This window comes from Parasteatoda tepidariorum, chromosome 10 (genome assembly GCF_982258835.1).
Source record: "Parasteatoda tepidariorum strain Cologne lab strain chromosome 10, Ptep-v5.0, whole genome shotgun sequence".
Classification (NCBI taxonomy): domain Eukaryota; kingdom Metazoa; phylum Arthropoda; class Arachnida; order Araneae; family Theridiidae; genus Parasteatoda; species Parasteatoda tepidariorum.
In genome coordinates, this window is record NC_141764.1 from 3,523,896 (window position 1) to 3,538,139 (window position 14,244).

The following is a 14,244-nucleotide window of genomic DNA, read 5'->3' on the forward strand; positions in this document are numbered from 1 at the left end:
TCCCTGAGGATGATCCGAAGACATGCCATCACAATTTTGATCCTCTGCAGAGGAGATGGCACCCTTGCATCGGTAGCCCGATGATCTGCACGCGAAGCCGAGCACTTTACGGTAGAACAGTTTAACGAGGACCCATACCGCACACCCTCTGTCCCTACGCAGACTGATCCAAGTGGTCACGCACTCTCACTCTGACCGCAGCCAGTGATACTTGATTTCGGTGATCTGCTGGGAACCGTGTCTTAACGATCAGTCCACTGCGGGGCCATTTTACGGTAGAACAGTTTAACGAGAACCGATACAGCGCATTCTCTGTCTCTAAGTAGGCTGATCTAAGTGGTCTCTCACACTCTTACTGACCTCAGCCAGTGACGCCTGACTTCGGTGTTCTACTGGGAACCGTGTCTTCACGATCAGCTCACTGCGGGACTCAATTTGGAAGGATTAACGCATGGAAGGACAATACGCGAGACAAATATCACGCAGAGGAATTCTGAGTGACACACTCAGAATTCCTCTGCTTGATACAGTGATGGAAAGAAAGTATAAAGTCTCAGAAAGTAATACTACTTAAGACTAAAGGACTTATATAATTTTTTTTTTATAATACTGACACGGAATGTGTCGGTATTATAGAACCGGCTAAAAACACTACCCTGGAAACGCGGAGGTCCCGAGTTCGTTTCTCCATGTTATTATTTATTAGTTATCATTTATAGAATGCTTTAGAATATTCTCATTCTTACGTCATTTCTGTTTCCTGATTACACTGTACATAAATTCCTGAGTGTCAAGTGGAAAAAGGCAGTTATACCATGTTTTGTGTATTTTGGATGTTTATTAGCAAACATATTCTACGCCAGCCGTAAATTCTATTCTTTCTACGTGGAGTAAAACGTGGATTATGACATAATAAGAACAATATAACAGAATGAAATGAATTGCGTTACACATTACTCGAGTAAGTAAGAGTAAGTTGAGTATGGAGTACCGCATTAGCCAAAAATATTGACAGCCATCTGATATATCTAAACTTTTTTTTTCATCAGAAATGACCACTTCACTCCAATTCGTAAATTCTAAGGTATTTCTTTGCAATATGCTAAACGAGCCTTTTCGTGTCATTTAGCAATCTGAGTTTTCCTTGATATTTTTAAATTAAATGTTTGTATTATTACTTAAACCGAGCGACTTCTGCATGGTATTTGCATTTAGTTTGTGCAGATGACCGAGACTAGCAAGCTTCCAGATTCAAATTTCTTGCTGTGAGGATTTTTACCCCCTTCAATACACTCTTTACTGCCACAGCTTTCAGGATTCCTGAGATAGCTATATACTGTAGCCGCATAATATTCTGATTTTTTGAGATTCACTCGAGATCATTCCTTTAAAACCTAAAACTTTTTTCCAAATTGTTTTTCAATGAATATGCCAATTTCGCAAGAGCGATGGGCGCTAGGGGTTAAAATTCATCCTAAGACCTCCGGTTTACAACTTCTGTCTTTTAAGCCCAAGCTTGAAAAAAAAAGCACCATCCATTATTATCATACTTGTAGTGTTTTCAAGTATAACGCGTTCTTTCAACTTAAGTGTCAATGAAACAAATGACAAATTCGGGAGACTACTCAAGCCTGCCATAATACTATCTAAAAAATAACAAACGGTGCTATTTTACACAAATATAGTCAAATAAGGGATAACATTCACAGCACGGCTAACCTTACACTTAGAGCCATGATGGCTCTGGGGATAGAGCGTTCGCCTTTCAATGAGGTGAACCGGGTTCGAACCCCAGCGAACCCAGGTCGATACAAATCCGCATCCGGCTTGCACCGACCACAGAGCTGACGTGAAATATCCTCAGTGGTAGACCAATAATGGGTTTGAGTCCCTTTGCCACCAGGCTAACCGTGGGAGGTTCTCATGATATAATAAATATAATATAAAATTAATATAAAGGAGGTTCTCATGATGTAAAACAAATGCTAGTTAGTTTCATCAAAAAATCCTCCACGAAGGCAAATTTCTCTAAATACTTGATCCAAGAGTTCCCTTGTCTTCCGGATTGGGTTCAAAATTACAAGGCTACGGAGTTGAACATTAGTAGTCGAAAACCGGAAAATTGGGTCGGCTGCTCAGCGACGGTTATAAAATAAAATAAAAGTAACCTTGCCCTTTATTTATGCTATCATATTTTTTAAAATTTATTTTTGGCTCAAGACCTGTTTGAATTTATAAATTACAGAAAACTCTTATGAGTGGTAAAATTTACGCGTAAATTTAAACACAAATCGAAACAATAAAGCTTCCTAGAATATTAAGCCAGCTCACACGTCGCCTCGTAAGCGTAACATAAGCGGAGGGATACACCGGAAGTTTCCTAAATTTCCTCCGGTTTTAAGAAGCTTTTCATTGTTTATATCCAGTTAACCATCCATATGGAATAAACTTGTCATGTTAAGCAATTAGACGCTATATTTGCGAGCAGAAAATAAATTTGTATATTCAGCTATAACAGCGGTGTTTCATATTTGGTGACATTCAGCTCGACTTTATACTTGTTTTCCAGCACCGTAGACAGCGTTGAATAATGTCAAGAAAGGAGAAAATTTTATTTAACGTTTGTAATGAATTTTTCCTACATAATTTTTGTTTATGAATATTTGTTACTTAACTATTGCTAATCAACGTTATTAAAAACACATCATCGCTGACTGATGAACATTTCAAAAACGTTTAACTTCTTTCACCTTTAGATTCATTATTATCCCTCGAAGAATTAGTTTAGATAATATTTTAAGTTACGAGATAACCATAACCAGTTAAGTTACGAAATCAGACACAAAAACGTTCATTTTTTCCCCAGTCGAATTCGGATTCTTCGCGATCGAAAGTTTGGATTCCTTTATGTTAATTTAACTTTTTGCATATTTCCTTGCATCTTGGGAATTTTTTAAGTGAATCGAAAACATTCCTCCTGATCCCGATCTCAGCTGCGGTTGGGAGAGGTGGGCGAAAACCAGTTTTAAGAAGATCTTCATCGCCTGTGCCCCTAAAGGTTGTCTTTTCCTTTATACACAGATCCCGTCTCCCAACCCTTGGGAAAGTGATTTAGATTATGTCTATGGAAGCTAGTCTTCTTCTCTAGATAGAATTTAAAAAAAAAATCTTACTTGGAATTCTATTTGTCAAAAAGTATTAGACCCATTTTGTTCGAACTTTATTTTTTTGTGATATAAACTGGTGACAACATTTGATGAGACATAGTTTCCTAGTTTCCTTTTACAATAAAAAAACCAAAAAATAGAATGAAACTAAACCTGGCCAAAATATTATTTGACATTAGACCAATATACGCAAAATCTGTACCCTAAATAACGAAACTGGTCATTTGTACAGAAAAGAAGCAGACCGACACCCTGTTAGAGAAATACATGTCTAATAGCGTGCATGATCACCTTTAACAGTTACACCACTCTCTCATCGGTTTTTCATACTTCTTACCTGGGTCCTTAATAATCACTGTGGCAACCACACCCACTCATGCACCAAGGCAGCCTTGGGCTCATAGCAATTGAACTTTGATTTGCGTCGCATATGTGTTCAATGGGATCCAGATCGGGGGACATCGCAGGCCACGTCAATCGTGGTATGTCATCCGGTTAGAGGTATTCTATCCGAACTGAGCCCTATGTGTAGGATCGTTATCGTAGATAAAGTTGAAATTTGTTTCATATGCTGTGCGGAAAAGTCTCACATGGGGGGGCAAGAATAGCGTTCATGCATCGTTGACCTGTACTTCTATCGAACACATGAAGGTCGATATGTCTATCCAGACCAAGACATACATCCCACTAGTTTATTACAAAATTGTTGAGTCACACTTCCCTAGTGTCCCTTGTTAGTAGCCCGAACTTAGTGACCTCGTTCTTATTTTTCATCCACTGCGCAGTTTATGTTTTTTATAACTGAGAACTAAATTGATCCATGCCGAGACCTTTTGTCTAGAACAGGGGTTTCCAACTTACATGAGGCCGGGGGCCGCAATTAAAAACAACAGTCAAATGGCGGGCCACAACTTTATCAAAATTTTATATAGGACTCTTTTATGTTTGAAAGAGCATTAAATATTGCTGTCAGACTTTTATAAAAGTTTTTTTAATATTAAAAAAAAATAACAACAAGCATTTCAAATAATGCTTGTTACGTATCATTTTGAATCTTCTCTTAATCTGGAACTTAGTGATAAGAGTTTCTTTAATTTCAAATTTAATTCTGTGATAAATTAAAATTTTTTTCGACTCATTAGGAATTATAGCAACAACTCAAAAATTCTCGAGCATCTGAAATTAATTTTTTTTTCTTTTCCGCTCATGCAATGTTTAATTCAAAGAATTTAGATAAAACATGATATTCATCCCCTCTTTTATGCACTTTAAAATTTACAAATGTAAATAATTTCATCCGAAATGAGTGGTTTCAAAAAGCTAAATTGGAGAATTTCTGATACGCTCATGCTAAATTATATTCACAAAAAAAAAGAACTAAAAAAAGAGAGCAACATACACGATTATTTTTGTATTTGAATAAATATTTTTTTGGATGCAAAAATCGAGAAATAAATTTTTCGCACCGTTGGAATGTTAAATTTCTCAGATGACTAAAAAAAATTAGTTTTTTATTTATTTATTTTTTTTAACGAGCAAAGTATTTTAAGCCCTTATAGATTTTTTACGAAAATTGTGCGTTATGAAAACATATATATTTAAGTTCGCTGGCCACAAAAAAGGCTTCGAGGGCAGCCAGTTGGAAACCCGTGGTCCAGAAGTTGTTGGTCTAACACACTGAATAGCGATTAACCCATGTCGTTTACTGATCATTTCCTCATGGATTTTGAAATTCCATTATTATTTTATATGAGATTGCGACGCTTGAACTTCGAATTATCATTCTGACATATTTAATTTGAGGCATTCAATAATAATTCGACGTCGTTCACTGATTATTTTTAGTCAATTTTCTATAGTTTTTACCACGTTTACATTAACTTGCCTTCGTGCATGTCTGTTCGGATGAAATTTTGAAATCGATTTTAAACTAACTTCCCGACTAGCTACAGACTTCAAATTTGGCACATAGTACAGAATTGGATGACAATGCATGAAAATGAAGAGAAAAAAGGCATACAAAGTAAAATAAAATTAAAGAAAAATTAATATTTTCGCGATTGTCTTTTGTTGTCGATTCGATTATTTCAAATGAGTGTCACATGTCAGTTGAGAAGTTTTGTGTGCAGTGAGTGAAAAGAGACCTTGGAAATGAGTACAAAAAAGTAATAATAATAATAATAATATTTTTAAAAACCACGTTTTTGTAGTGGAGAATAATAATTAAAAAATAAAAATTTGAAAAACGAAAAACGTCGGGTGCATGAAATACATAACAGTACATATACGAATTTTCTTACTCATACACATGCACACCCTCATACATGCATACACACAAACGTATTCTACATACACATCCACAGTCAGATATAATTACAGATTTACAGACACATATTCTCATAAGCACACATACACACACTAATAAAACATTACTGTTATGTATTTCATGCGCCCCACGTTTTTCGTTTTTCAAATTTTTATTTTTTAGTTATTATTCTCCACTACAAAAACGTGGTTTTTAAAAATATTATTTTTTATTTTTATTTTCTTATTATAATAAAATTCTGAAATATCCTGTTATTACGTCATGCGAATAGGAAGTTGAATTATCACTTTTTGATATTGCTAATGAAGGTTTTAATACAAATTAAAATCTGTCACCATGCATTTTTTATGAATTTATTCATCGCTTTTCGACCATTTTCATATGATTTTTTTCGAAATCTTTTATTTGTATACGAGTTATATAGTTAGATATGAAGCAACTTATTAGCTTAGCAGGAATAAAAAAACATTTTAAATTTATCTTTTCATAAATTCGTCTTTTTTCGACTTTTCAAGCAATTTTTTGTTAAAATAATAGCCACCTTCTCCTCACCTGGTACTTAGTATCAAATAGTCGCATTTTTAAGACTTTCTCTTCACTGTTAAATAAAGGCAACATCAACAACCTGAAATTGCAAAAAAATAAATAAATTAATAACTAGAAATCAAATAGATCAAATCTAGAATTGTAATAAGTATTTACAAGAGCACAAGTTAGAAAATTCTCTAAAACAGGGAGAAGGAGAGTAACTTAAAAGAGATAAAGTTCTCAATAAATATTGATTAGAATTTTCTATTTTTGTCTGACAGGCTAACAAAAAATTAGGTGGGTCAGCGATTTCCTATAAAAATTTAACGTTTGCACAGTGGGCCAGCATCCTAGGTTTCGTAGCCAAATTTAGTAATTCGATAAAATTTGTTTCAAAATTTAGGGGCTTTTATGTGCAGGTAAATTGAATTCATAGTTGAAATTTTGAAATACACTAAAAATAGCAAAAAAAACAAAACAAAATGGCGGCTGAAATATGGCGAGCAAAAATAAAAAATAATTAATAAAGTACGTTTAAATAATTAAATATAGCATTGAAAATATAATAATTTTCGTAATTTTATATTAAAAATGAAAAGCAAATTATATTTCCGAAGTAATATTACAAAAAAAGCAATTTTTACAACGGGTTAACGTTTAGGGCATAACCCAAACTTGTGGCGCCAAGGACAAAAATTCTGCTAAATTTGTTTTAGCCATAAAAATTTTTTAGCCATAAAATTTTTTTAGCCATGGCATTTAACATTTGCCAAATTAAAATTTTGATAGTTTAATATGGACTAACGATGTTTTTTTGGAGGCAAATTTCAAACTTACGGGTTTTGATGTCAGAAATGACTTATATAGCTTGGTTTTAAAAAAAATATTTTTTTACCTGTTTAAAGAAGGATAATTTCAGATGGGTTAACGCAAAAGTGACCAACACGTGTCACGAATGACACGCGAAAGCAACAAAGTAAAAAGCCAATCTAGCATTAAAATTTAAAAGAGTGTTTTTTTCAAAAAATATTTTGAAACTTTAAAACTTTCTTTTTACTCTTTTTTAAAGACCCAATATCGTTTATCACGGATTAATGGACATCTTAAAAGACTAACTGCTGGAAACTTCATATTCATCACTGTCGATCGAAGAAATGACCCAATTTTTTATTTTTTTTGCCTAATGGGCCACCGAAATATTCGGTGAGCTAGTTATTTTGATCAATGGATTAACATTTCGAAGCAAAATTTAAACTTTTGGTTTTTAGATTATATATTAATTGAAATTTCATTTTTACTACTTTTTCGAGAGTAGTTAACGATGTTCAAAAATTTATTAACTTTCGAGTTAAAATTCCAGCTTGAAGTAATTTAATCAAAAACTAGATAACTGGCTTTGGTCATATTTTAATGGTTGGAAAAATGGTTTGATGGGTTAACGATATCCTGTAATGGGCTTAACGTTTTGAGACATAATACATTCGTGATTTCCAGGTCAAAAATAAACTAAAACTGATTTTGGATGTAAAACATTTTAACAGTCAGGCAAATGGTATTTATTAATGGGAAAAAGTGCTTTTAAGGTATACTATAAATTGAAATGACGTTTAGAGGTGAAATTCAAAATTGTGGTTTCTAGGTCAAAGATTAACTTAGCCCCTTCCAGCTGAATCTCGTCAAAATCAAGGTATAAGCTTTCGTCTCACATTTCTCGCGTCCGTGATATTTTCGGGATAGAGAGTGTTCAAAAGTAAAGCACGGAAATGGTTTAAACATATCCGTCTCTTGTGCCCCAATTTTTTTAAATTCTTTTCTTATATTGAAGATGGCTGTACCAGATTATTTTTAATGTAACAAGAGTTTATTTTAAACAAGATGTCAGCACCATCCAAATATATGTATTTGCGATATATATTTCGTACACTTAGCCCAGCTACTTATGCTCTTTGTGAATACACGGGATTTGTGCTCTGTGATAAAATACTGTTTAATATTGAGTACAATATGGAGTCAGAGTTGCATGGAGTTTTAAATTTCAAGCTAAGAAAAATCTCGAAAATCGAAAATGCATGCATAAATATTGTACTTACATCTTTTCTGTGTATATAATTTTATTGAATAAGAAATAGGCGCTTTTATGACCGTTTTTTAACATAGTAAGATTGTTAAGGGGTTTATTCCGACGTAACCATGTATTTATATGGGAGGTTTGGTAAAGAAAAGTTTAGATGGAATGAATATTTCGTACTCTAGCTTTTTTTTAAAAATTGGCCAGCTTGGTCTTCTTCAGAAAAGGCTATTTTTATTGTAAACCTCGTAACGAATGTTTACACTGGACAAATATTTTTAAGTCACAGGAAATTTCTGGTTGGATAATGGTTTGCTACTATGGGCTAACATTTCAAGACAAAGTTCAAGTTTTGATGGGCAAATGGAGGTTACCTAATTTTTCTAATCTTTACTGAAATTTAAAACATTAATAAAATATTACCAGAAAATTTCTCTGTTTGTAAGGTATCATTCGAGATATTCTCAGAAATCGTCATAAAAGCAACGCAATTTTTAATGATTTTTAACCATTTGGGTAAAAGTTCTTAAATTAATGAAAATAAAAAAAAAGATCGTTTACATCAAAATTCAAGTTTAAAGGAGTCCGATTGCTGAGTAATGAGAACTTCCTTTGTTGTAAGGGAGAGAGTTCCAGAGAAGCCGATATGTGTTCTCTTCTTTATTAGATCAAAAACTCGCTAGGAGTAATTACAAAGGTAATTATTTTTAAGGGTTGACTAGAGGAAAAGTTTAGCTGGATAACGATTTTCCTCTATGTGTTTAAGTATCCTAGATTGATTTTAAATGTTGCTTCAAATCAAAATTATTAATTCTCAAATTTAATCCATTTAATAGAAGTTGGATACAAACTGTTTTGGCCGTAACTTTGTTGGCGTTTGTAACAGCAAAAATGGTTGTTGGGTTAATAATTCCCTAATAACCGTTAATATTTGGAGTAAAAACACGTGGCTGTTTAGTCAAAACTTAGTGAAAACTTTTTTTGACCATATCGCTTTTGTTAGATATGGTTAAAATGGTTTGATTTTCAGTTTAAATTCAAACTTTTTTCTTCCTAATTCATAAAGCGGTCAAAAATTTTACAGGCAGAACTTTTCATAGTGTGTGCTTACAATTTATTACAAGAGGCTTACTTTTGACGTAAAGTTCAGTATTGTGTTTTCTAGGTCAGAATCTAGCTAAAACTTGTTTTGACTATAAACGTTTTTGCGTGATGTTGGCTACAAAAGACTGATGAAGCAAATAATCCACCAACGTTCATATGCTTCCTTCAAAGATTTATTAAAATATTTATGCAACGCATTTTAAGATGAACTTTATATCAAATTAACATAAAACCTCAAAAATCAGTCGAGACTATGTAATCTCAATTTTCATAAGTTACACGCAATATTACTTTTATGAGCAGTTGTTTTGTTAATTTTTTCACAATATTTCATTTGATCCGTGAAGGCTCAGGGGATACAGCAATCGCCTTCCAATGAGGTGAATCGGGTTCGAATCTCGGTGATGGCTGGTCGATACAGCATCAGGCTTGCGCTGACCACAGTGCTAGCGTAAAATATCCTCAGACGGATCATGGGTTAGAGTCCCCTTGCCGTATGTTGTAAATATTGTACATATCTTTTCTATTCAATTTTTTATTTATTATTATCACATTTTAATTATACTTTCCTTTATTATTTAATACCTGGAAATCAAAATTTTAATGGAGAACTAAGAAAGTTTTTTTATTATTTTTATTAACCTTTTTTTCTTATTAGTTTACTTTTCAAAATTTATTTATTCTCACTTTCTATATCCCATATAGTTTGAAAAAAATTCTTGTTTAAACTATAATTGGTATTTCTGTATATTTGTAAACAAAATAATATTTCTGTATATTTATAAACAAAATTGTAACCTCCTTTCTTTTGAAATTCTAAATAATTGATTGAGGTTGGCTGGAATAGTGGCCAGACGCGGATTATACGGGTAAGGGTTTTACTAACCTAGGTACTTATCCCAGTCTGGAAAGAAAGAAAGTCCCCTTGCCGTCAGGTTAACAGTAGGAGGTTTTCCTCTCTATGTAACACAAATGATTTAAGCTCCATCACAAGGATCACCAAAGGCAAAATTTCTCCCAATACTTGATTCAGAAGCTCCTTTGTCTTCCTTAGTGGGTTCAAAATTACAAGGCTACGGAGTTGAACATTGGTAGACGTAAACCCAAAGTTGGGTCAGCTGTTCAACGATGGTTATAAATTGAAATAAAAAATGATTGCTAAACGATCGATTAGTCTGAAAATAAATCCATATATGGTGCTTGATGTAAATCCTATCAAAGAAATATAAATTTTATATTCCCTTTCAGCTTGGCTCACCGTGGGAGGTTTTCGTGGTTTTCCTCTCCATGTAACGCAAACGCGGGTTAGTTCCATCAAAAAGTACTCCACAAATGCAAATTCCTCCCAATACTTGATCCAAGTCTTCCCTTGTATTCTGGATTAGGTTCAAAATTCAAGGCTGCGGAGTTTAGCATTAATACTCGCAAACCTCCCCCCCCCCCACAAATAAAAAAAAATTGGGTCGGCAGTTCAACGGCTGTTATAAAATAAAATATTTTATTCATTAATTAAAATGTGCTGTTGATTTTTAGATTATGAATTAACTGAAACTTCATTTTTACTACATTTTGTCGGGTAGTTAACAATGTTCCAAAATTTATCAATTTTTGAATTAAAATACCAGGTGGAAGTAATTTAATCAGAAATTAAACGTGAACCGGGTTCCAATCCCAGCAATGGCTTGCACCGACCACTGTTCTGACGTAAAATATTCTCAATGGTAGATGGATCATGGGTTAGAGTTTCCTTTTGACGTCACGCTAACCGTGAAGGTTTTCGAGTTAGTTTCGAGTTTCGAGTTCGGGTTAGTTCCACCAAAAAGTCCTCCATGATGGCAAATTTCCCCCAATACTTGATCCAGGAGTTCCCTTGTCTTCCGGATTATTTTCGAAATTAAAAGGCTACGGAGTTGAATATTGGTAGTTGTAAACCTCAAAAAAATTGGGTCTGCTGTTATGAAATAAAATATTTTATTTATTAATTAAAATGTGCAAGACCAGTGTGTTTACCGATCACGAATATTTTCGTGACTTTTATTCTGCATTCGATGATTTTCAAGAATTTTTGGTGTAAATAATTTTTAAGATACAATTTCTCTAACGGATCTGATGTATCGAAAAATAATAATTAGTTCTTCTACAGAAATTGCGATTAATATATCCACTGAAAAAATAGATTTTGCTGAGGATGAATATAACAACGCCGGCTCGAAAAAAATCTGATTTTCGCAGTAGCTGTGACGTCAGGAGCTATAGCAGATGATGAGAATTCAGGTAATTCCCAAGCACAAACTTTTTTTTAAATACAATTAATGTTAAAGGAGATTATTTTTTTATTTCATTTTATACAGTGCCTGGTCAAATTATTAGACGCACTATAAGATTCTACGTAAAACTATATACGTAAAACTATACTACGTAAAACAAAGCTATATACTACGTGATACTATACAGCTTTGTTTTTTCGCGACTGAAACCTGTTGCAATTGTTGACGTTCGTGTATCAATTGGTGAAATTAGACGATATATAACGTAAATTCGACAATTGAATAAATTAGACGATCTATTAGATAAATATATATATTACTTGTGGGCTGCGTCCCCTGCTCGTTAACGCTCGCCAACCCCCGAAAATTGCTACGCAATCTTATATGGTTTGCTTCGCTCGCTACTAACTTAGGTACATTGCAAATGCACAAAATTCTAAGAATTCAAAACAATCATTCAAATCCATATAACAACTTTTTTTTAAAAAAAAAATTACATCTTTTTAGTAAATACTAAGTCATTAAAATAAATTTGAATTCAAAGAAATGACATGTAATTCGTTAAACCTATTAGAAATGTGCTATAATATAAAATCTTAAGATAAAATTTCTAAAACTGATATCTCTTTAAAAAAGGTTAAAATTTTGGCTGTAATTAAGTCTATTAAAAACTGAAATAAGTGAATTGCAATGAAAAAACCTGCATAAACAAATAAATTCTAGTAAAACAAATAAATTCGTGATATAAATAAAAAATCGTCAAATAAATTCGTAATATATAAATTCGTGAAAAAAAGCGCTTTCGACAAAATACTAAAATAGAGATCTATCGACAAAGACTACTCACTTCTGCCTAGCTTATGCTCTCTGGTTACTTAAGTTACCGTTTATAAAAGCGCTATGTGTTGAGCCATCTCAGCTAGATTTGGCATGTGACATTTTTAGCGGCAATCATGGGTCGATTTTCTAGCGTTGCCATTCGGGGAGTTGTAATGAGGCTTTTTTTGTCGCCGTGTAAGAGAAATATATATAGAGATTTATTATATCAGGTAAGATATAATTATAATTTAATAATTAGACCAAATCACTAGACGCACTGCAGTATTTTGATAATGACATGTTTTGTACGAGTTTATATGCAATACTTTTTTATATTTAAACATACATCATTCAGGAGATATTTTTATATTCTTCCTATTTGTATTCTTTTTTAACGTTTTGCATTACAATGTTAACCCGTTGAATACACGAACGTAAACAAGTGCAAACCGGTTTCAGTCGTGCAAAAACAAGAAAACTGTAGAGTATCACCTGATAATTAAGATTTCACATAGAATCTTATAGTGCCTCTATTAGTTTGGGCACGGACTGTATATCGCAAATCTTTGATGTAATTGAAGAATGAAATTCGCCAACGAAAGAAAATTTTTTTTTGCAGAGTTGAGTTGAATAAATAAGATGCAATGTTTATTTGGATTGAAAAAATTACATGCACTGCACATGCAAAATTCACAAAGTTTTTAAGTTTTACAAGATGATGCAAAAGTTTGTAAGGATGGGATTCCATGTCTTAATGCTTCGTGTGATAAAAATGTCTTTTACATTATATTAAAAATAAACATTAAAGCGCAAATATCTTCAAATAGGCAAATTCTAGGCTGAATACTTGCAAGTTTAATTGAAGTATGACTTCAATATATAAATGATTTCATTTTATACATCGCAAATCTACAATTTAGTTAACGTACAAAATTTATCAATGAAAAAAGGAAGTGTTCGCAGTGTTGTTTGTGTTGAATAAAGATGTAATGTTTACTTGGATTGTAAAAATCATATGCAATGCGTATAAAAAATTCACAAAATTTTAAATACTGAAATATGGTGCAAAAGTCTGTACGCATGCATCAAATTTGATTCCATCTGTTTATGTATAGTGTGATATAAATGTCTTATTTTAGATTATATTAAAAATAAACAATTAAGTGCAAATTCTGAGCTGAATACTTGAAAATTCTCTCATTTTTAGAATTCAAACTTTTGTGGATATTTCATTACTCCTTTATCAGGAAATAAATTTATTTTTTGATGTCTTGTGACGCATACACAAACAAGTATTAAGGAAAACACTTTATTACGTTAAAAATTACTTGCAAAGTTTCCGAGATATGTAAAAACTACGGTGGGAGGAAGTTAATCAAACATAACTCCCTCTATGCTGTGTAACTCCCTGTATCACACAGTGAAACATTTCGGTATATTAATAGCAGAAACAACGTCCTTATTTTTTTTAAAGAAAAATCTTTTATCTATGCCAAAAGCGCAATAATAAATTTATAAATACATGACCTTGATTTTTAAAATAATCTAGAACACAATTTTGTCCGTATAAAGAGAATTGGCGCTTAGTTTTTTCATCTGCAGTGTTACACATGATCAACCACGTGGTAAATGATTAACTAATAGATATTTAAAAGATTGGAATTACCGCTCATTTAAAAAGAACTTCAATCATAGGTAGGTGAGTCATCCCCTCAAATAGTCTTTCCAACCTGTAAGAAAATATAAAACTATTTTAAGAAATAAAAATGTTGCATTTTTGTATTTGCATTAGAAATTAAAAAATAATTCTTTTCAATCCATTTATTTATTATTATCTAAAAGTGCCTTCCGTCCAATAAGTTGATCGGAAAAAAGTGTAAAATATACTAATTTTAATTATGATATTTTACACTTTTTCCGTTTGCTGCATTGTAATAAAAAAAAATTTCAGGAAAAAGATTGCTT

At 32.6% G+C, this 14,244-nt stretch overlaps 1 long non-coding RNA gene across 1 annotated transcript in view; it reads right to left on the reverse strand.

The window, feature by feature from the left end:
• Positions 1 to 14,244, reverse strand: part of LOC147802078 (uncharacterized) — a 96,358-nt gene that overhangs the window by 5,853 nt on the left and 76,261 nt on the right. Inside the window, exons 9-10 of the long non-coding RNA XR_015429725.1 lie at positions 13,946 to 14,009; positions 6,046 to 6,118 (exon numbers count right to left, since the gene is read on the reverse strand). This is a non-coding gene — a long non-coding RNA (uncharacterized LOC147802078). The remainder of the gene's footprint in view (positions 1 to 6,045; positions 6,119 to 13,945; positions 14,010 to 14,244) is intronic.